General features: G+C 46.1%; 1 protein-coding gene and 1 long non-coding RNA gene across 15 annotated transcripts in view; one reads left to right on the forward strand and one right to left on the reverse strand.

Annotated features, from left to right (window-relative positions):
- Positions 1 to 1565, forward strand: part of LOC139054076 (uncharacterized) — a 50762-nt gene extending 49197 nt beyond the window's left edge. For all 14 annotated transcript variants that reach the window (XR_011511017.1, XR_011511020.1, XR_011511015.1 and 11 more), the window contains one exon: positions 700 to 1565. The gene's annotated coding sequence lies outside the window, so the exon portion shown is untranslated. The remainder of the gene's footprint in view (positions 1 to 699) is intronic.
- LOC139054077 (uncharacterized) overlaps positions 1 to 23349 on the reverse strand; it is a 29536-nt gene that overhangs the window by 1003 nt on the left and 5184 nt on the right. The window lies entirely within an intron of this gene.

The following is a 23349-nucleotide window of genomic DNA, read 5'->3' on the forward strand; positions in this document are numbered from 1 at the left end:
AATGCATTGCATGCAGCATTTCAAGGGCACTTGGTTTGTCTCTAAACAAGAACACAAAACAAATCTGCGTTTTTACATGCCAATACCACGATCTGATTATCAGACATGCCTCTCTCAGTAAAAGTTTCGTCCTGGCTGTCAACACCAATCGAAGGAATTACTATATGCAATGCTAACAGGGTACGGTGACAAAAGCAGCATTCATAGCAAGCACAATGGCATGCGCTAAGACCCATTGACCACTGGAAGGCACACAGTTTGCATTGCATACATGTATTCTTGCATGTGGTTCAGAACTGTATGGCAATTTTCACTCAGCTGCTTTCATTAGCCCACAAAAGTTTTATTTAACTATTTACAAAGGCTTTCTACCTACTCAAATAAAAGTACTTGCAACATACTGGCATGGTACCAATTGGCTGGTTCTGGGTGTTAAAATTTTCTTAAATGTGTAAGCATCTCTATGCTTACCAAACGTCCGTCACGCAAGATAAAAATGTGGGCCGATCCCAGAGATAGTGCAATACTGGGCCAACCCAAGGCGGAGGTGAACAGCCTTCAAGCACTAAACAAAGTGAAAAGTGCACACAATATAGATAGAGCATGCAGCAGCGAGTGGCTTTACCTTTGTTCTGCCTGTCGCTACCACGAGATCGCTCGCAATCTCTCAGCACACACCGCACCCTGCCCCTTTCGCAGATCGCTTTCAAGATATGGGCCCGCTCTTCAAGGCAAAGCGACGAGAACACGGTGTTCAAGATATGGTTCACTCAACGCATAATGGTTTGACGTAGATGGATAAGGCACTAAAGAGCAGTATCAGCTTATAATGATCAGAACGTCATCAGCACACCTGGCGCTGCCGTCTGCAGCAGTCCGTGTTGCTGCGACGCTGCTGTTTATACCGGTCATATTAACTTCCATAACACTTTTTTTTGTTCAAGTACTCTAAAGAGCCCAGGAGGCATAGGGGTGGGGGATGTTACGATTGGCTAGCGGGGATAGTGACCTTCTGGCTTCGCTGCAATGAATCGCTTCGTGAAGCCAACAACATGCCCCCTTCGGAGCCAGTAAGGCTAGACACGTTTGGCGAACAGGATTGTTAGCTGGTTCGCTGTCACCTTCAGGGACCAATTGGAGCAAGAAAACTCCTGGAAATGTTTGTTCTATGGCATTCCCCCATGTACTCTGGTAAAAGTCACAGTCATGACAGATTCAGCAGCTAACTGCAGAGTCAGCTCAGGAACCAAGACGTGCCAGCTTGAGTCAAGCGTGACAACACCTGTCTATGAGGCCCCACTTATTTTGGTGTGTTCAGTAAAACAAAAGTGCAAGAGAGTGTGTGAACCTTCGCCCTCAAAGGCGGGTACTTCGACGACTTTGGACGCTTTGGTTGGATGAAGGTTGGATGGCAGCTTTTCCTGGCCTAGGGATCTAGTAAGGACAGAGAGTGTTTAAGCAGACATTTTCGGCTGTTCAGTGTGCATCTCAGTCATGCTAGACTGATCAGATGTAATGTTCTCCACCCTTCATGTAGATATTGTAAATAAATCCCCTACTCCTCATTCTTAATGAGAACAAGTTCCTCCCTTCAACAACATCCTTAGCATGAATGAGTCGAACAATGGTATGGGCCAGGTACCCTTTTCATGGCAGACACCAACTCTTACAGGGATTACAATGAAAGGAGCAACAAATACCAAAAGTACACAACTAAACAAGAAATATGAATTGGAACAACATGAATTAGTGCAAAAAAATGACTTATTACAGGGTATATACAATGTGTGAAAAAAACATAGAAATGACAAGGGTCAAGGTTCCTAAAATACTTATCACAATGAGCTGTTTCACATTACAAAACAATGGAAAAAAATTTAAGTATAGATTACTAAACAGGAAAGCAAAATTGCATATTAAATAAGAACAGCAAGGTAAGAGGTAGTTCAGATTTCTAGGAACAACTTCAAATTATGTACAAATGAGTCGTGTCAGATAGCGAGGAGGAGAGGTGAGTGGAAAAACAGATTAGTGTGGGCGAAGATGGGTGCGATTTTAAGTTGGTGATCAAGCCGTCAAGACACACGTCACAAGCTAGTCTGATATTTAGAGTAACGTGGGATAACCGGTTGGAGTAAATGAAAGAAGGACAATAGTGTCAGAAGCCTGCGTATATTGAGAGGAGCTAAATTAATTTAATATTTGATTTCCGTAACTCTAGATGTATGCGAGTAGTTTCTTGTGATGAAGCGAGCAACCTTATTTTGCAAAAGACTCGAGTTTGTGCTCGAGGTAGGCCTCGACACAAACTAGAGTCAGCGTCAATTAAGTAATTAAGACACAAACTAGAGTCAGAGTCAATTAAGTAAGCGAGAAATTTTGTCTTGGAGTTAGCCGAGTGCAAATAGTGCCTTATGAAGCCAAGAGATGTGATTGCTTTAGTAGAGTTTGCCGTTTTTACACTCTGCTAAGCAGCTGAGCGGAGCGGATGTGCGAATGCACATGCGCCCTCCGCTTAGCTGCAAGCGGGCTGGCGGAGTCAGAAACACGGTCCGCTTACAAGCTGCCTGAACAGAAGGTTGCTGCCATTTTTTCCTAGCAAGGTGGTCGATGCACACACCCACTCTGGCTTGTGCATCGAGGCACCTTGCCTGCCTTGCTCTTTACAAGATAGATTTGCACAGACGAAGACTTATGTCTGCTAGAAGGTGCGCATGCTGACCCATTTGAAAACCTCGCAGCGCGGGAGTATGTGATGCACGCTGTGCAGCATGTTAGCATCAGAAAGGATCAGATTGTATGCAAAATGCAAGCTCGCTGGCTATCACGTGGCATTCCCCAAGATGGGGCTTTATTTTCCACTGGATAAAATGGACCGGTAACACATTACAAGTTCATGTTTAGATGCTTTATGGACAAATAAGCTATATGTATTCGTTTTACTTATAGGTGCTTTTATTTTGTTTCATTACCCTGAATTCGGCCAGAAGGCACTGCAAATACGAAAGGAACATCAAGCGGAAAGCCAGAGAAGCCGAGATAATCTCGTGGGTGGCAGCAATGTAAAATAAACCTGCTACGAGTAACTACTGAAGAGGAAATAACGATATCGGGAAAGAAACAATCTATTATAACTCAAAGGGAAGTTTATTACTTTCTGAAACGAGCTCAGGATGCCTTAGAACACGCACTTATACAGCAAGATATAAGAAGGAAGAAGTATGTGCTTGCTGCGGTAAAGCTAGGGAAACAATAGAGCATGCTTTACTAGAATGTGAAATATCTCCCCAACAGTAGATTTAGGCACCACTCGCCTATACACCATTAATAAAATATATCCAGAGAGGGAGATTAAGATGGACTGCAATGATTGTAATGGCATCATTGGAATCAGACATATGCTGGCAGGGTGTCCTGCGACTCTCCCCAACCTCGTTGAAGAATGGACACAGTGGGAGAGAAGGATACAAAGCGCATTGTTTCAGGACCAACTAAGGGCAGTCCAGGGGGCCCATGATGTCGCTGAAAGGCTTGGCCTGACAGTGCCAACGTGGGAGCGGCCCGCCTTGGCTTGAGAAGTCAAGCCTCTGGACCTCATTACAATAAAAGTTTTCACACACACACACACACCATTGGCCTGCTTGAAGCCCTTGGGTTCAGCAAGAGCAGGGGGAAAGTAAAAATGTATGCAGTAAAGATTGGTGAGCAGCGAATGGAAGATTGGTGGACAAAAAGTAGGGAAACGACAAACAACAGAGGCTTGCAAAGACAAAGTTCAGAAAGTTTGGTTATGGGAAGTCATCGTGGTTTTTTTTTTCTTTGTTAACATACGTCGAACATTAGGCAATACAAGAGCTTCATGGCGCAACCCACACCTCTTTCCAAAGGGGACACTCGTAGCACCTATCCATCCATCCCTCTGCTCCGCTAGGCTAGACATACAACTAAAACGTACAATCACCCACCACTCCACCATGTGGCTAAGCGGGGCAACTTGGAGCGGGGAGAACTGTAAAGACACTAAACTAAAACATTCTAGTGAAAATCACATCTACGCAAATGTTCCATGACAGATTGAATGACAAATGAACACCCAGATATTGTGAATACCAAGGCTACGGGCATGTTTTATAATTTTGTAATTACATAACACGGGTTTAGCTGTAGTCCTGAATCTGAGAGCTTTTGTAATATTAATGTTGATTTCCGCTTGCTTACTGCCCCACTTGCAGAGATTGTCTAGGTAAGATAGAAGGTAGCAGGTATCCTCAGGGTTACTAGATCACGCAATCATCAGCAAATAGTCTATGATCATAAACGCCTACCATTACTAATATCGTTAATATAATCTAAAAACAAAATAGGCCTGAGCATGGAACCTTGCGGTACTCCAGATTTGACATGATTTAATGGAGACAAATGGTCATTGATGAAAACTGATTGCTACCGGTTAGTTAAAAAGTTGGTAGTCCACCTAGTTATTCTCACATGTATGTTAAGATCTGTCAGTTTATGAATAAGCCACAATTGAGGAACCTTGCCAAAAGCCTTCGCAAAGTCTACAGATATTACATTGATTCGATAAAAAAGATAATCAATCGTGTAAAAGTCCATGCCGATTGATAAAGAAAAAGTTTTGTTCTGTAAGAAACTTCATTAGAGCAGATGAAATGATGAGTTTGCAGCACATGCTGGTAAAGAAATTGGTCTGTAATTTGATGGGTTAGACGAATCACCAGATTTAAATATGAGAATTATGCAAGCTGCTTTCCAATCATTTGGGACGCATCCCGTGTCAATACATTGCTGAAAAAGCTTGGCTAAAATGCGACATATTGCAGGTTTGGATATCTTCAGAAGTTTAGGGCAGATGCCATCACAACCAGGAGCAGAGTTAGTTGGAAGACAATCGATACAGGACTGTACTACTTCAGAAGCGATATTAATGTTGTGCATGCTTGAATGCAAAATAGGGGCCTGAAAGCTTCTAGGTACACCAGTCTCATCTGTGAAAACAGATGAAAAAAACTTGAATTCAATAGCAACACGTGCCGGAGAAAGAATGTTACCATCCTTAGATAACGGTACCGTCAAGTTCGATAATTTGGGTTTCCTAAATTTTTGTGTCATTGCTAAGCATGTCTGAAATGTCATGGTTGAAAAATTTATCTTTGGCTGTTGTTGTTACGGTCCTGCATAAGTGTGCGTGCTCACGATAGGGCCTCCAATCTTCCACAGATGCTCATAGTTTAGCTCTGCAATATAAAGGTTTCGCATGCGTCACAAACCAAGTGCTTTCTGTGCAGGCTGTTATTTTGAATTTTGGAATATGCTTTGCTTTTAAGTGTGATCAGCTCATCATGAAGTACCCAGTTTGTGTTTATGTTGCAATGAGGGAATGACTGAAAAAAGTCGACAGAAAAGGTGGAAAGGTCACTAACAAGCCTGCTGACATACACGCGGGTGTAATCAAATATTACTTTCTTTCTATATTCACGTTTTTTCAGGGCACCTATGAATTCACAATGCAAGATATTGTGGCCACTGATACCATCCAATACATTTTCAGTTACATTATTTGGTTCTGTGGCTAGTACTGAGGTCAGAGTGAATCACCATGAGTGGGAACAGAAACAATTTGATGCAATTTGAAAGTTGAGAGCATGTCAGGAAAACATAGGCATTGACGTTTTTCTTGTGCCATACAGGGGTCGGCATCAATGCCATTCAATATTGGGATAGTTGAAATCGCCGACAAGAAATATTGGTGATGTCGGGTACTTGTTCTGGACAAAACTTACACATGTTTAGATGATCCGGAAGGTAGTGGGATGAATCAAGTGGACGATAGCAGACTCCAATGACAGAGGTAGAATGTGTGGGCAGACAGAGCGCAACCCTTAAAATTTTGAGGCAGGAATTAGTTTCAATAACGCAAGCTTCCAAACTAGATTTTACTGCAATTAACACACCGCCACCTCTCGATTCAGTTTTATGTTTTCTAAATAATGAAGGCTGACGAGACGAGGACGATCCAAAATATCGAATGACAACCAGGTTTCGGTGCCTAGAACATCTACTTAACAGGATTCAAGATAAGAACAGGAGGTGATCTTGCTTACAAAATACGCTGCGGAAGTTTGACACTAGAATTGACACGTATGCATCACAGCGTTCATTTTTACATCACTGGGTTTTTGCGAGGACATGACGTTTCGGGAGGGCACTTACTTCATTAGTGGTATGGTCAAAGACAAATCGTGTTGTCTAGTAGAAGCTTCTCAAACAGAAGTTTGAACCTTTCAGCGGGCTTTTGTTTGGAACGTCCGAAATCTCGGAGTTTCTTCCTAATGGACTGCATCCTCATTGAAAAATCCTTATCAATCCACACGAGATGATTCAAACCTTTTTTAGTTTAAATGCATTTTTCAGTATGTGTTTTTTTTTTTAAGTTTAGGAATTTCACAATTATCAGCCAAGTATGGCCTTCTATTTTCTGTCCTATTCTATGGGCACGTTCAATTTCACCAGCTGCAATGCCTAAATATTTAGAAACCAACTCAGTTACAAGCCCTTCCTTTTCCTGCCACATCTCTGAGTCTTGCTCAATAATTGCTTTAAAGATAAGGTTGTTGTGACGCAATCTGTTACTTAGGTCGTCTACCACCAAACTCGTGTTGCAATTGTCCTGATTTTATGCTTTCCAGTTTGTCCTGGATATCCTTAAGCATGTGAATTACCTTGTGACGCCAGAGGTTCCTTCCATTTTGGAAAGAAGTTCAGTAACATTCGTTTGGACGTCTTTTACTTTCCCTGGGATGTCTTTCTGAAATTTTCCATTAAAGGCTGCCGTATCCTTGAAAAGGGGTTGATAATGACATTCGGCTGCGTGGAGATGAGCAAGTGGTACAATGCTTAAGCGTACTTAAGTCCCAGAGGAGTTTCTGCATGAATTTTTCAATTGTTTATGAAGGTTTCTTACCTATTCAAAGGAAAGTATTTGCAACATACTGATGTGGTACTAATTGGCTGCTGCTGGCTGTTGGCCTTGGTGTCTTCCTTTGCTGTTGAGCAGCATTTACTGAGTGCGCAGTAATAATGAGCTGCACCAAATGGCTACACATTACTGCTGTAATACTCCAACTATTCCAAAAGGACCAATTTTTCTGCTCCAAAATGCACCACGACTACTTATTTCCTAGTCCAAATCCTTAACTGGCTAGGCCACCACTGCATGCTGACACACCACCCACTGTGGGTGTGGGCTGTATTAGCCAAGTCTCAGTAAGACAAAAATAACTGTGGCACTGTTCTTTTTGAGCTTTGTTACTTAATGAAAAGGCTTTGAATTCAGGCCACCAGTGCTGCAATAAAGTATTCCTATTCCAGCCGCCCCACTTGTTAAGAGCTGCATGCCACCTGCATTACTGGCTGGGCCAGTCACTTGAAATCGGTGGACTATAAGGTTAGAGTAGAATCAAACAGAAGAATTTTTTTCATATACTGGCTTTGGACGTCCCCAAATTTTTGGGATGGGCCTGCTATAAATTTTACGTATTCATAACATAGGAAGGTTATGACGACATGTAACCCAGGCAGGCAATGCTTTTGGAAACGAACTTTAAACTTTGCCACTCCGACAGTGGTGAATAGAGTGATCTGTTGTCATGTTTAGCAGTACTACTTGCATCTGACCGCTGGATGTATTGTGTCACTGTTCATTATTTATTACATGTGCTTATACCATGTGCTCCAAAAAGATGTTCCAATCATTGGTGCAATCTACTAATACCAGCTACGTACTTTCGCAATGTCTCTGTAGGCATCTCTTTAAATCCTTTTATGTCTAACACGATACACAAGGACTCCCCTGTAATCACTGACACAGAAATAGTACAGTGTAGTTCTAAAACAAATGTGCTTAACTCATATTGGTGACAACAAATAGTTTAACATTGGTGCTGTCATAGGTCTGGTTTGCGATTACAGCCGACGTCTTGTGGTTGATTAAAGGAGTTCTTTAACAGCAAGGTCCAGCATTACCAGAGCCTGATGGCTTGTAGACCCACCATGTTGTATTAGTGGTTTTGGCGTTGCGCTGCGAAAGTGAGGTTGTGCGATCGCATCTCGGTCGTGGAGGCCACATTTCGACGGAGTTCGACGAGGTAAAAATGCAATGCCCGTGTACCGTACGTTGAATGCACGTTAACGAATCCCGCGAGGTGAAAATTAATCCGCAGTTCACCGCTACAGTGTGCCTCATCAGATCTTGGCTTTGGCACGTGAAGTGTCAAAATTTGAATGTTTTATTAACTGCAGGTACGGTGGCTGCCTAGTTCCTGCGTCATTTTAGATTACCTTTATCGTTAATTTCTACCTCTGTTTCCTCTGTTTGTGCTCCCTGGGACTAGGCCATAGTGGCTATGGCTAGACGCACCGATGAAAAAATCTACGAGTCTAGAAGCGTTGCAAATTTCGGTTCCTTAAAGTCAACTTTGCCATCATACACTGCGGTGAAGTATACCACGAATGCAAAGGGGCCACTGTGAGGGGACACAGCACGAATTCCTTCATTATACACATGCATTCCAGTTTTCTGTCACAGTATGAGCACGGAGACAACTAATAATCAGAACTTTATTTCTAAGAAGTCGTTACAATTTGTTGGGGTCCTTCAAGCGAGAAGCTGTTGCAAACAGCTTGAAAGTGCTTGACAGCACAGCAGTCAGTGTAGAAGAAAATAAAGCACGCATATAATTATATATTATATATTGACACGTGTATACATACATTTATCGGGCGACCACGTTTCGCCGCCTAACAAATCTTATCGCACAGCGCGGCACGCGCCTGCATGTATCCGAAGTTTCTGGAAAGTTATCGATGCTTCTATCCGCTGTCTGTTGTCGCCGAACCTTGTGTTATCTGATTTCATCGCGACGCGAATGGTGTAGAACTTTGTGGAAGGCACACGAGCCCCAACAAGTCTGGAACATTCGATGACTACTGTATAAAAGCTGACAGCGCTGGACCCGCTGATCAGATTTTCGACGATTGCCGACTGTGTTCGCTGCTATCATTGTGCTTTAAGTGTAGCCTGTTTTGTGTGCACAGGTTCGCCCAATAAAAGCTAGTTTTGTCTTTCACAGTACTGCTGCTGTGTTCTTTAACGTCACTACCACGTGACAATATAGTGATATACTACATACTATATTAGCTCGTGCTTAACAATGGTAATTGCACAGTTATAAAATAGTAAAGAGGGGTGGACAGTGCAACTGTATGTCCCAACCGAAACTAACATGAACACTGTGTGTACAATATATATATACATATATACACTGTGTTCATGTTATGTCATGTTTGTGTGTGTGTGTGTCTGTGTGTGTGTGTGTGTATATATATATATATATATATATAGAGAGAGAGAGAAAGAACAGCACATTAGTAACTTCCAGTGACAGATATCCATACATTTGTTCCCGCGTGCAGGCATCATGTAATGAATGATTCTAGACCAAAAATTATTTCGTGTTTCCGGATAAAGACATGAACATTAATAATGCCTTGGTTTTCATACTTATTAAGAAGTTAAGGAACATTACAGGTTAGCGATTGCATTAGATAAATTGTTAGCCTTTTTGGCACGAGCCATCTATCCTGGCTGTAGTCCCGACAGTAATTTTACAAGTGAAGAGACTTTGTTAGAGGAAAAAATATGAATACAGTAAAGGAAGGCCATTCACATCTGGCAGTTTGAAAAGTGGTGATGTTGTGTGGAGGTATGGAATGTTAGCAATAATTCCGACGAGCACGTTTCTGAAGAAAAAGCTTGTGTTAGTGTTCACGGTGGTGCCCCACACACGCATGCAGTAGTTAATGTGAGACGCAAATAGTGCTGGGTAAATTTGTAATTTCAACTGTTCTGGAAAGAAATAATATTTTTAAGGCTGTTGTGGCTGGACCATCCCAATGAAGTGGAAAGGAGCGCGTTCGCTTTAGGAATGACATTGCAAGCCTCCAGACCAGAGACAAACAGGCTGGTATCATCCACATATAGAATGGTTGTTGCCTCTGTTTCTGCGAGGGTTCATCGAGCAATAAGGTTCCCAAAGAGCTCCAGCCCCACGGGAAGGTGCGAGGTGAAGTCCGGCAACACTCATGCACGCGGCTGTTTCCCCATTCTCCATTCCCCCCAGCTGCGCTTTGCTTCGCTGCACCGCTCATTCTTGGCTCAGCAGCCGTCCGACATGGAGGTTCCCATTGTTGATCCCGCCAAGTACGAGATTCGTTCCGTAATTCGCTTTTTGCACGCCAAAGTGACTCCACCCGTGGATATTCATCATCAGTTGATAGAGGTGTATGGCGACAAGTGCATGTCCGTTCAACACGTCCGAAAGTGGTTCAGGGAGTTTAGTGCTGGTTGAAAGAAAGTCCACGATGAAGAACAGAGTGGAAGACCGTCAGTTTCGAAGGTGGTTATCAAGATGGCCCAACGCAAAGTGCTTCAATCGAGGAGGATCAACATCCGTGAACTTATTGCTCAAATTCCTGGAAGTTCTTACGGTACAGTGGAAAGAGCTTTGACTAAAGTATTGGGGTATCAGAAGTGTTGTGCTCAATGGATACCGCAGCTATTGACATCAGACTACGAGGAGAAACGCCTTGACTGTGCTCGCCAGTTTCTTCAAAATTGTCAAGAAGATAAGGAAGGATTGTTGGACTCCATTTTTATGGTAGACAAAAAGTGGGTGTTTCATTTCACTCCTAATATGAAATAAAAATCCAAAGAGTGGCGTCACCCAGAGTCACCAGTCGCAAAGAAGTTCAAGCTCCTTCTGCTGGCAAAGTCATGGCCACTGTTTTTTGGGATCATAAGGGGGTACTGCTGATCGATTTAATGGAACGTGGGACAACAATGAACTCTGAGAGCTATTGTGCAACACTATGAAAACTCAGGCAAGCTATCCAGAACTGCCGGCGAGGACGACTGGCAGCCAGTGTAACACTGCTTCACGACAACGCTTGACCTGACATCTCCTGTCAAACCCAGGAACTTTTGACAAACTTTGGGTCGACTGTCATGCCCCACCCACCGTACAGTCCGGACCTCGCACCTAGTGATTATCACTTGTTCCCCAAGCTAAAGGAACATTTGAGTGGCCAACGCTTCCGGAGCGATGAAGAAGTTGGAAGAGGTGAAATGCTTCCTCAACGGGTCGGCGGCAGACTTCTATGACACTGGGATACAGAAATTGGAGCACTGTATACAAAAATGCGTAGAAAAAGATGCCGATTATGTAAGTTTCATCTTTCCAATAATGTAAATTTCTATGAGAATAAACAATGTTGTCTTTTTCTAAAACTGATGGGAACCTTATTTCTGGATCAACCCTCGTATGTCTATCATGTCATTAACATAAATGTCGAAGGGGACCTAAAATGCTGCCCTGTGGGACACCTAACAATATTGCCCTGTCGGAGGAAATACTATTTCCAATGACAATGTATTGCCTGCAATCAAGCAGATACGAACACAACAAAATGTGTCATTCCGTGTACACCGTTGGCAGTCAACTCTGTTAATAGAATCTTGTGTTGCATTGTCAGAAGCCTTGCTGTAGTCAATAAATATCCGGACTACTAGGTTTCATTTTTCTAGCTTCTTGATTAACGCCTGCTGAACAAGCAGTGCAGTTTCGGTAGAGCAGGTCATCAAAGCTGTTTCTCCATCGCCAGGGTTCGTGTCATGCTCTCCAACCATGATTCCTCGCTCCTTTGTGCCCTCCAGAGGGGCATGGTCATGGCCCCCCAAACAAGGGGCTTAAATCACCACAGCAATTAAACTGCAATTTTTCGCTTTTAATATGCTTCAATGCAATACACTGCATAAGCTTCCTTGCTTAACTCAACTGTAATGCGGCAGAGGTGACTTTAGGAACACTTTCTAGACATACCAAACATTATGTGCATTCTGGTCGGAACTACACCTGACTTAACATTCTGACACGTCGGCATATGGATGGCCCTTGTGCAGTTTAAGAGCACGAATACGCATGCTGGTTGTGGCTTGAGGAAATGTGATTGCTTAAACAAGTTTCAATGCCAATGCCCTAGACTGAGCTTCACCACAATGCAGTTGTGTTATGCACTGGAGCTTCCGTAATGTATTGCGGTCCATCACTGCAGCAACGTCAGAACCAGCTTTGAATGGGTGTCAGGTGAGTTATTAGATGTCTCGGTGCTCATACTGTGACAGATGACGGCACATGTGTGCATGTATAGTCGGGAACATGTGCAAGGCTGTGTTGCAGTCTCGTATACGGAGCTTGCAAGATGGGCGAAGCAAGGACCCAAATCACCACAACCCTGCCGGAAATAGCTCTAAATCCCTGCCTGTACACTTATTAAGGGTCTTGGTGCTTTTACCGTAACCGGAGATTGCACATATAATAGTATATTTTCAAAACTGAGCTCATTGGAACATCTTCCTGTTCATGCTACGCACACAAAAATGAGGAAAAAGAGAAAAATTATGCAGATCCCACACCCTGTGGGAATTGATGTAAGTGAAGCTTTCCATGCTGGATGCTCTGATTGATGATAATTAGCAGTGTTGACGGCTAAAGCTTAATTTCTTCAACGTTTAGGCTAACATGAGATTGGCGAATTGATGTTAAACGTTACCTTGTGGGCGCCACTGCTGTTTGCCTGCGTAATAGGCAGAACACACAGGGAGAGGTGTTTGCATGAGGTATTTTAGTGGGCCATATCTTATAACCCCTGAGAGGGTTGAGTGTTGTGATTTCCTCATATGGCACATCGCGTTATGGCAGAAGTATTAAACTTGAATTGGATTATGGGGCTGTACGTGCCAAAACGACACTCAGATTATGAAGCACGGCATAGTGGCAGACTCCAGATTAATTTTGACACCGTGATGTTCTTCAATGTGTCCCAAAATCTAAGTGCACATGGGTTTTCTATTTCGCCCCCGTCGAAATGTGGCTCCCACGATTGGGATCAAATCCATGACCTCTCGCAATGCCATAGCAGCAGAGCTAATGCGGCAGGCACAGAAGTGTTGATTTGACGGTCAACCACTTCTGTAGTGTTTCCTGGACGCTGCGGTGCATTTTAATTAATGCGGCTCTGCTTCTGCACGCCCTGTGCGAGTTGCCCGCTTGACATATTTGCATGGTCTTTATTGTTTCAGAAATAGCAGCAACATATTGCACTGTGGCTTGAACATAAGCACCCCACAACCGCTGTTGTATGTTAGTGGAGTTTCCTTGCCTTCTCATGTCACTTCCCCCATCTTATACGGGAACTGCCTCTTCTCCTCCCTCTTCTCTCTACAGTTCTATCTGTGTCCCCTCTCGCCTCGCACGTAAGCGCTGCAGTTTCTTCAGTGCTTCCGAAAGGAGTCACGGATAATTGCAGCTGTCAGGTGGCTAATGTGACAACGGCCAGGGAGCTCCAGAGGGCATTGTGCACATTCGATGCAGTGGGGTGAAAACAAGCTTCTCCCATCTCCTTTCCTCTCTTACTTGTGCCTGTCATGTATATACACACTCTGAACACCCCCCCCCCCCCCTTCCCCACGTGGCATGTGTGACATTAGCAGCTGGAGTGGGAAAGTCAAAGGAAGAGACACATGCGTAAAGGATTCTATGCTTACCCAATGAGGAAACCTGTCCGTCACGTAAGATGATTGCTTTCAAGATAAAGCCGGCATGAGCGAGCGAATTGTAAGATCGGGCCTGCGCAGCCGCGCCATAAGCAGCGGCCGCTGATGTACAGTTGATAATGGTTTGCATCGAGAGGAGGCAGCATCATTGACCACATCTACGTATGACGTCTACCTAGCGTGACACTGTTCAATTACGTCACGTAGAACAGCACGCACTGGCCAGTGCTCATCTTCCATGAAGCAGCAACATCATCCAAACGCACCATGATATAAAAGGAGTGAACAGTGCCACTACTGGCCTCTGCTTCATACTCATGCTGGTCTTGGTTTAACATTTTGGTGTTGCATCTGCGCTTCTCCATTTCATGATTTTTTCGTGGCATTTCTCGCAATTATATGAAACGCAGCAGCATATGATGACAAAACAGTAGGTGATCAGTAGCAAATGCTTATGCATCATTTAGATAACTCCGACAGGATACTCTGCATGTAATTTTATCTTTTTCCACTTTCAGTATGCTTCAGCGCTATGGTATGCTTGACCGCGTAACCTTGCTATGTCCAGTGTTTGTGACCCTTTCCCACTGTTGGTATACTTCATCACAATGCTAAGTGCATAGTTGAATGCGTAACACCACTGTATTGGGATGAAGCTAACTTATGGGTCTGACATTAGACAGCTTTAATTTAGCGTACGCAACTGTAGCGTATGCCATAGTATATATAGCGTATGCTAATCAGCACACATTTTTTTTTAGTTTTAGTTGGCCTGTGAGATGTTCAGATCTCAGAGGCCATGTGCCTTCATTGCGGCTATCTCCCGACTGTAGCTATAGGTGGTGCTAACATGTCGGATGTTTCTTTCGTTAGGCTTCGACTCACTCGAAACGAGAAGCGATCTCGAAAACACTACAAGGTTATCCATAATACTCTGTCATCGTAGCAGCCTGAGACTAAGCGAAAGCCATTTACACAGTCAGTTGCTAAGAACGAAGTCCATATACAAAAGCAACGCCAAATTCAATTTGAAGCTGGCAGCCGGGGCCACCGCCATGTTTCACGCAAATTCCGCAAACCACACAGACGCTAATGCTAAATCTGAGAAATAGTGTGTGTACGCTATATGCAATGGGTCGTTTAGCGTTCTGCGCATGCGCAGTGATGTACGCTAAACTAAAACTGTCTATTATGCAGCACATTTTAGATGCTTGCTGGTTTTAAAGTCCGAAAGCTGAGATACAACAGCGTCACACACTATCACGTGAGGAAAACGAACCGCTGCATGCAGCAAGTAGCGTCAGCATAAGCACTAGATTACAATCGAACAGCTCTACAATGAAGACCACAATTAATTTGCCTGTAAAACAAAGAAACTTATGCGTCCCTGGCGGCTTATTTATGTTTATAAAACGAATGCCGCAGCAGTGCCGCCACTGCCCCGCGAAGATGTCACCAGGGTAAGCTGTGCCCTAGCGCTAACAGCAGTGTATTTGAAGAGCGTGCTGATATTACTAGTTCTGTTGCTCTGCCCCAGGATTCACTCACCTCATATGCTACTTGTAACGGACCAACGGCTGACGAATGCATGGATAGGCCGCAAATGTCAACGAAGGCGACCAAAAATTTTGTAGCAAGGGAGGCTTAGGGGCACTAGACAATCGGGGGCTTAGCTTTGCATGGTTCCTGCATTTGTTTGGAGAGCAAGCTGGGAACCTCAATGGAGCACAGCGTGGCTACAGTAGAACATGCTGTCAAGGATATTTTGCAGAGAAAGATTAGCGGTCTATTTCATTAAGTCTCTCTTGAATTCTTGTTAAAGATTTTCTTTTGTTGAAAGTGCTTAGCTATTGTGAGCAGTGAGCTGCGCAACCTTTAAAACAAAGTGACCTGCATAGCGAAGGATTTTGAAGGTGCGAGCACTTTGTTAACAAGGCTTTGACTACATAGATACATTCAGAGCAGCGCTTTCTGCCCTTTAGCCCATGCAGAATTTGTAGGTCCTATTTGCGCCACCAGGATCTGCCAATGTACTGCAGTGAAGCCTTTAATATGTGTCCCAATGTCCAATGCTGCGGAGTTCAATATATCGATTTACTGTCTGAGCAAGTTTGATGTATGAAGTTTCATATACATGTAATTCTCTTGGTGATTCACCACCTGTTATTTAAGCAATAATTATATTTATAATTGTTTCATACAACAAGGTTCAATTGTAATGAATTATTGCTATATGACATTCTTCCCATTATTATAACTAGTACTCTCAAGCTTCGAACCTCCCAGCTTCCTCATACAGTTGGCCAATGTGACAGTACACCTGACACAACAAGCCATGTCGTACACTTACTCTGTGCATATTCACAGCCCATGCAAGCTTGTGCTGAAAGCTTGTTGCTGCTTGCAGAGGTAAACATTTCACTTGACTGTTGTAATGATCTCGCTGACTATGTGACAGAATAAACAGTTACTCCACAATAAAACATAGTATGAGGCCATTTTGTAAACACGAGTTTGAAGTAAAACTGTGCCATGCATCGTCGAAAAAGGAAAACAACATTACAGGGATGAGCATAGTTATCGTGGGCTTGTCTCTATAGCTTTTATGTCTTGCTTTGTCCACATAATGCTGCACAGTTTTAGTTGAAGCGGTTATTGGCTGGCAGACGTCTTCCCATCATGTTACTACGAGTTTTGATGAAAGCAGTCTTGGCTAGCCTCTCTAGCCCTGGTTCTCTGGCTTAGGTGCTGGTGCCTCCAGTAGTTCAGATTTGAATGGGTGCAAATTAATTTTCCCTCTCAGTGAAATCAGGGGAGGCTCTGCGATCGCCGAGGAGTGTAGACGTGCTCGCGTCGGCTCTGTGTTCGTGAAATGATTTTGCAGCATTTTCTTGCGAATTGTGGCCTAATTTTTACACCAGTCGATCCGTGAAGATACCAGGACTCCGTAGACGCCTCATTTTCAGGTGGAACACTCGATTTCCCTGTGCTACGGACATTTTCCTGTGCTGCGAACGTTTTTGTGAATCGCCCACGCCGCCGCCGCGCGTGCACGCCGGGCGCACCGGATGCGCGGCGCGCACTCGAGCGAGCTCCGTATCGCCGATCAAGTTTCTCTGCCCCAGCAACGAGCATGGAGCTCGAAGTGGCCGCCGAGACGGGCTGGCGAACAACTCGCCTTCGCCAACCGGCGAAGCTGAGGGACGACTCTTCACCCCAAAATGACTCTACCCAAACCTCAAGCACTCGTTCTCGTTCCAAGACCGGCCACCAGTCAAGGCACAAGTTCTAAAGGCTGGACGCATGCCTCCGCTACCTTCCAACCAAATCAAAATTATCATTCGCCCCAAGGGAGCCCTCAACATTGCCAAAATTGGTAGTCCTACCGTGACTACAGCCGTTCTCCAAGCCGCACAGCTCAGCCCAGCAGATATTCAGCAAGACACGGTGTGCCCCAACACCCAACAAAACATTGTCGTTGTAAGTACGCCAAGTCTGCAGAACGCCGACCGGTATGTCTGCATAAAATCAATTCAAGTCAATGGGGTCACGCACGATCTTAACGCGTATGAGACGGCCGCTGAGGACACCACGAAGGGAGTCATCCGCGGAATCCCCCTCTCCGATAACCCACAGCAAGTCAACGCCAATATCATCAATACCCACAACCCCCTCGCACTAGCCGCAAAATGCATTGGAACAACAACCACCGTTGTTATCGCCTTCAGTGGCCCCGACGTGCCATATCTGGTCTGTTACGGAGCTACCTTAATCCCATGCTCGTTATTCCGCAAGCAAATAGAAATTTGCTACCAATGCGGCCGCCTCGGACACCGCATGGATGTCTGCCCTTTTCCCAATAACAAGATCTGCAGAGGTTGTGGAGTCCGCAACCCACCTCCCGATCACACGTGTAACCCCAAATGCTCACTGTGCGGCGGCCCTCATCTTACAGCGGACAAATCGTGTACGGCTCGCTGCAAGACACCATACGTTATTCGCAAGCGCATTCGGGAACGCCGAGCTGCAATGCAAGCCACCCTTCAAGAAAGCGACTTCCCGCCCTTGAACTCCAAGCCCCGCTCCAGATCTCGGACTCCATCACGCTCGAGGCAACATTGTTCCCGGACCCCTTCACGTTCGAGACAGCGCCGTTCCCGATCCAGATCTACCTATACCCCACCCGCCAAGTCTCCTACTAACATGGTGAGCTTCGCAGAAGCCCTTAAGGGCACCTCGCGAGAGGGTCGCAACACACCTTCTCCACAGTCCACGAGCACCAATGATAACGCAGAAATAGCTCACCTCAAAAAAGAAAATGCCATTATGCGCGACCTAATTCACAAGCTCTCGCAAGAGGTTCGCGATCTTAAACAATCCAAGACACCTGCTCCTACACCACCCACCAAAGCGTCCCACTCCTCTAGCCACGACGCTCCACTGACACCAGCCCCCAAAAAGCGGGCCCTCCAAGAGGGAGCCACGAGCCAAGTGCGCTCAGAGGTTAAGGACATGCTAGTCTCACTTCAAAGCACGATGACCGCACTCCAGAACGCAGTCAAATCCATGCAACACGCCGTTCTCGCACTGGCACAGCGCGTCACAAACATTGAAACCCACGTACAAACTCTCCCCGTGCCCGCTCATCCTACCCTCCAAACCCCCCGCACTGCCCCTGACGGCATCCCCCAATCCCCATCATGGCCCACACTAACAGAGATACACTTATCTGGCAGTGGAACTGCCGAGGCTATCTCCGCAAACAGCCAGTCATCCGTCAACACCTTCGTACCCTCACCCGGCAACTGGACGTCATCATGATTCAGGAAACCCCATATCGATTCGGTCACCCTCCCAGGTTACCAACCTTTCATCCCGATACCTGCTTCTCGCCGCCTCTGCACTTTCGTCCACAAGAGAATCACCGCCATCGAACACAATCTCCACGACCGAAACATCGACCACCTTCTCGTTGAACTTATCCCCACCAGGAGACGTAAGGAAAGTATTTTTCTCCTTAACGTGTACAGCCATCCCTCTGCCAAAGTTCGAGGCCGTTTTCTCACCCTCTTCAAGAAGGCCCTTAACGTAGCTGGCACCAACCCCCTCGTTATCGGTGGAGACTTCAATCTCCCCCACACGGTATGGGAATATGGCTACTCGACGACGGCAGCTCAAAACCTTTGGAAAGACTCCCAAGACCTCGGCCTCACTTTCATTACAGACCCCACGTTCCCCACACGCCTCGGTAGCTCCACTTCCCACGACACGACCCCCAACCTGACATTTACCAAGAACGTCACCAACGCTCAATGGAGCAACACACAACATGATCTCAGTAGTGACCATTTCATCATTGCCATACTTATCCCTCGGATAGCTGCAGCTACTGCCAAACCCCGTGAGTTCACTTGGGTTGACTGGGATGCATTTCGCAAGCATCGATCCGCTGACCAGCACGCGGAACGCATAGAGGACATTGATGCATGGACCCGAAATCTCCACTCCGATACCAATGCAGCCACGCGCACCGTTACAACCGATGCCCCCGTCGAGCGCATGGACAGTAGATTGGCCCATCTCCTCGTGGCTAAAACATCCATCCTATCCCGCTGGAAAGGGCAACGTCTCAACAGGCGCCTCCGCGCTAAAATAGCCCTCCTCAATAAGGAAATCGAAGCCCACTGCCTCACTCTGAGCCGTCAGCAGTGGACTGAACTGTGCAATACTGCTGACGGACAGATCCATTGTCCCTCTTCTTGGAAGCTTCTCAAACACCTCCTCGATAGTCAAGCCACCCGCTCTTCCCAACAAGATCGCCTCACTAAACTTCTCTATACAGAAAGGAAGAAACAGGGCCGCGCCCAAGTCTTAGACTACCTCACCAACAAGTATCTCCCCGTGGGCCCAGTGCAATCTCACGGCTCCTACACCGGGGCCCCCAACCCCCCACTGGACGAAGACTTTAGTGTCGCTGAGATCCAAGCCACCCTGCATAAATTAAACAGCCGTTCTGCCCCTGGGCCCGATGGGGTCACTAACAAAGCCCTCCGTAATCTGGATGATGCCACCATCACCCACCTGACAGATTATATCAATGACTGCTGGCGTAATGGTGCCATTCCGCCGGCCTGGAAAACGGCAAAGGTCATCCTTATTCCCACACCTGGCAAACCTTCTAGCCTCGATCATCTTCGTCCCATCTCACTAACCTCATGCGTGGGAAAGGTTATGGAGCATGCCTTCCTCACGCGAATCAACACCCATCTGGAAGACACTGCAGCGTATCCTCACTCTGTCATTGGTTTCCGGGCCCACCTGTCGACCCAAGACGTCATGCTACAACTTAAGCACCATATACTAGAAGATAGAACACGTAGTACTAAAGCTATACTCGGCCTCGACCTCGAAAAAGCATTTGACAGCATAGCCCATTCCACCATTCTTGACCGCATCTCAAGCCTTAATATCGGTGCGCGCGCTTATAATTACGTCAGAGACTTTCTCTCTAATCGCACGGCCTTCCTTTCGGTGGGGGATCTCCGCTCCGACACCCAGACTTTGGGCAGCGCGGGAACCCCCCAGGGCTCCGTTATCTCCCCAATGCTTTTTAATCTTGTCATGATCGATCTTGCCAAGGAGTTGCAGCAAGTGGACGGTGTCACCCACACCATATACGCTGACGATATAACCATCTGGGCCCACAAAGGCAGTGACGGCGAAATAGAAACGGCACTACAATCCGCCATTGAAACAGTCGAGACCTATATCCAAGGCACGGGGCTTCGCTGCTCCCCTGCAAAGTCCGAACTCCTTCTCTACAGGCCAACTCTCCGTGGCCGCCGTCCAAAATACTCCACCGCTAAACGCCATTACGAAGACATTGCGCTTCATCTCACGCATGGCAGCCCCATACCCCTCGTCACCAATATCCGTGTGCTCGGCTTGTTCATAGCGGCGAACGGAGCGAATGGCATGGCCCTCGCCAAAATCAAGAGAAATACAGCCAACACCATGAGACTTTTGAAGCGGGTCTCCAACCGCCGTGGGGGTATGAAAGAGGAGAATCTGCTCCGGTTAATCCAGTCTTTCGTAATTTGCCACATCACCTACGTTGCTGCGTATCTAAACTGGTACAAGGCTGAACAAACCAAGCTCAACATCCTCCTACGCGGTGTCTATAAACAAGCCCTCGGCCTCCCCGGTTGCACCAGCACTGACCTCCTCCTTCAACTAGGCGTCCATAACACACTGGACGAGCTCATCGAGGCCCAACGTCGCTCTCAGCTGGAGAGACTCACTCTCACAGCCACGGGTCGCCATATCCTCACCTCGCATGGCATCACCTACCACCATCAACACGGCCATAAGCACTAGATCCCCTCCACCATACGAGCTTGGATTCACACCGATCCTATCCCCAGAAACATGCACCCCAAATACAACCACACATGTCGCACAGCACGTGCCACGGTTCTCACCAAATCGCTTACTCGCCACGACGGTGTGAGTTTCGTCGACGCTTCCGAATATCCCCACAGTACCCGCTTTGCAGCCGTCACCACGCGTGAAGGGTCTCTCCAACATGCTATCAGCCTAGTAACCCCACACGCTGAGGAAGCTGAAGAAGTGGCCATCGCGCTAGCCACCCTAGACCCAACATGCCATACCATCGTCTCTGACTCCCGCTCCGCCGTTATCAACTATATCAACGGCCGTATTTCACACCAAGCCTTGCGCATCTTGCAACAAGAGCCCCGCTCAACCGACCATCAGGTTACACTCGTCTGGTTCCCGGCTCATGCAGGCACCGTCCACCCGCACCTCCCCAACCTCAACGAGGTTACCCACTCCCTAGCGCGAGGCCTAGTTGACCGCGCGGGAGAAGGGGAGGCTGCCCCCACCGGTAGGGATCGCCTGACACGCTACAATGATCTTGTGAAGTCCTTCTACTTAGAGCGTAGAACCTTCCTGGGCCCACACAACAAACTATCCCGAGCGCAGGCTACAACTTTCCGCCTGCTACAAACCAATACTTACCCCTCATTACAACTTTATAACAAGATTTACCCAGACATTTACTCCAATCCCACGTGCCATATCTGCAAGACACAGCCAGCCACACTTCCACACATGCTTTGGGACTGTAGGCACCAATACCCCGACACTAACACCACGACCCTCTCGTCGAGATGGCACGCTGCCCTGCGTAGCCCCAACCTTGACAACCAACTCTGGGCGACCCAGCAGGCCTGCGAGGCGGCGAAGAGGCAACACCTCGACGTCCCCACGTGGGAGGCCTAGGCCCAGTCACCATCTCTTGCTGGTTTCAATAAAGTTTATTCAGTCAGTCAGTCAGTGAAATAATACCAACTTTCCCTGGTTACCGGGCTTCTACAATTCCTCCTGAGATGGACTTGTTCAACAGCTTTACCGAGTACTTTAAGTAGGCAGTGTATTCTATGTCGTAGGGCAAGCAGAAAATTAGCATAAGCACTCTTGCTTTCAGGCTGCCATAGACTTCGAGTTAAAAGTGCAGTCCAGATCAACATGCCCGACCTTGATCCCTCCAGCCTATGTGCCAGCCTTCCCTATGAGCCAATACTTGTGCAGGTGAACATACCTTCTTTGCTCCATGCAAAACATTTTGTTAACTGTTTCCAGGAAAAAGTATTTCAAGCATAAATGGCTAACACATGCTCTTCATACCAGGTTGCCATGGATAATGGAGACGATAGGAAAGTACAGGCCAGCGTCACTGTCCCAGATCCATCCGGCAGCTTCTCTGTCTCTGTGTCCTAACTGCTGGTCTTCAATGGGAGTTGACATTGTCTCCTTCTATAGGGGCATTTTCTGACACGCTCTTCTGTGGGAGAATGCCCCATTCATAAAAAGAAACAACAAAGATTGGACACGAAATGGTGCAGCTCAAAAAAAAAAATTACTTGTTGGGTTCGCCACCGGGCCATATGCGTCGGCGCTCGTGACTCGACAAAAAGCAGCCACAGCGGCACACGCAAGCTCAGGCTTCACATAGTTTCGCGCCCATCGCAAGAGAGGCACCTCACGGCTACATTCGGATATTGCCAGCGCACAAGGAGGAAGTGCAGAAACATGCACGCTTGCAATCTCGGAGGGATGCGCATGCGTGCAAACTCGATACCATGGGTGCACAGCTAGAAGGGGAGAAGGGTCGTTTTGCCACACGCTCGCACACCCTGTAATATTTTGTGCGCAAGTGTACATACTAGACATATTGTCTGTAGTGCTTATTTTTGAAATGTGATATTTTGGGACATATAATACATATAATATGCATCTTGGCTTTGTTGCACATTAAGAATTTATTTTATAAATACTATATAATTATCTGAAAAGATGAATGTTTCTTTAGATTTCACACATTTCTTTTGCTACATTGTAAATGTATATCCTAATAGATTAATGTTTCGTATGTTATATGTTTGCCGATAGGAGACTTACTGCTGCCATGCGAGGGCCTTCAGGCACATTAAAGCTGTATGTTGCAGCTTTTCGCCTGGAGGACAGCCAACAAAGTTTGTTGGAAATAAAACCATTTCTGGTACGACAAGTCGAAAATTCTATTTGAAGTCGCTGCCTCTAGACCCTTCATGCCAACCGCCATTTTGGCAAGGCTG

This window comes from Dermacentor albipictus, chromosome 1 (assembly GCF_038994185.2).
Source record: "Dermacentor albipictus isolate Rhodes 1998 colony chromosome 1, USDA_Dalb.pri_finalv2, whole genome shotgun sequence".
In the NCBI taxonomy this organism is placed as follows: domain Eukaryota; kingdom Metazoa; phylum Arthropoda; class Arachnida; order Ixodida; family Ixodidae; genus Dermacentor; species Dermacentor albipictus.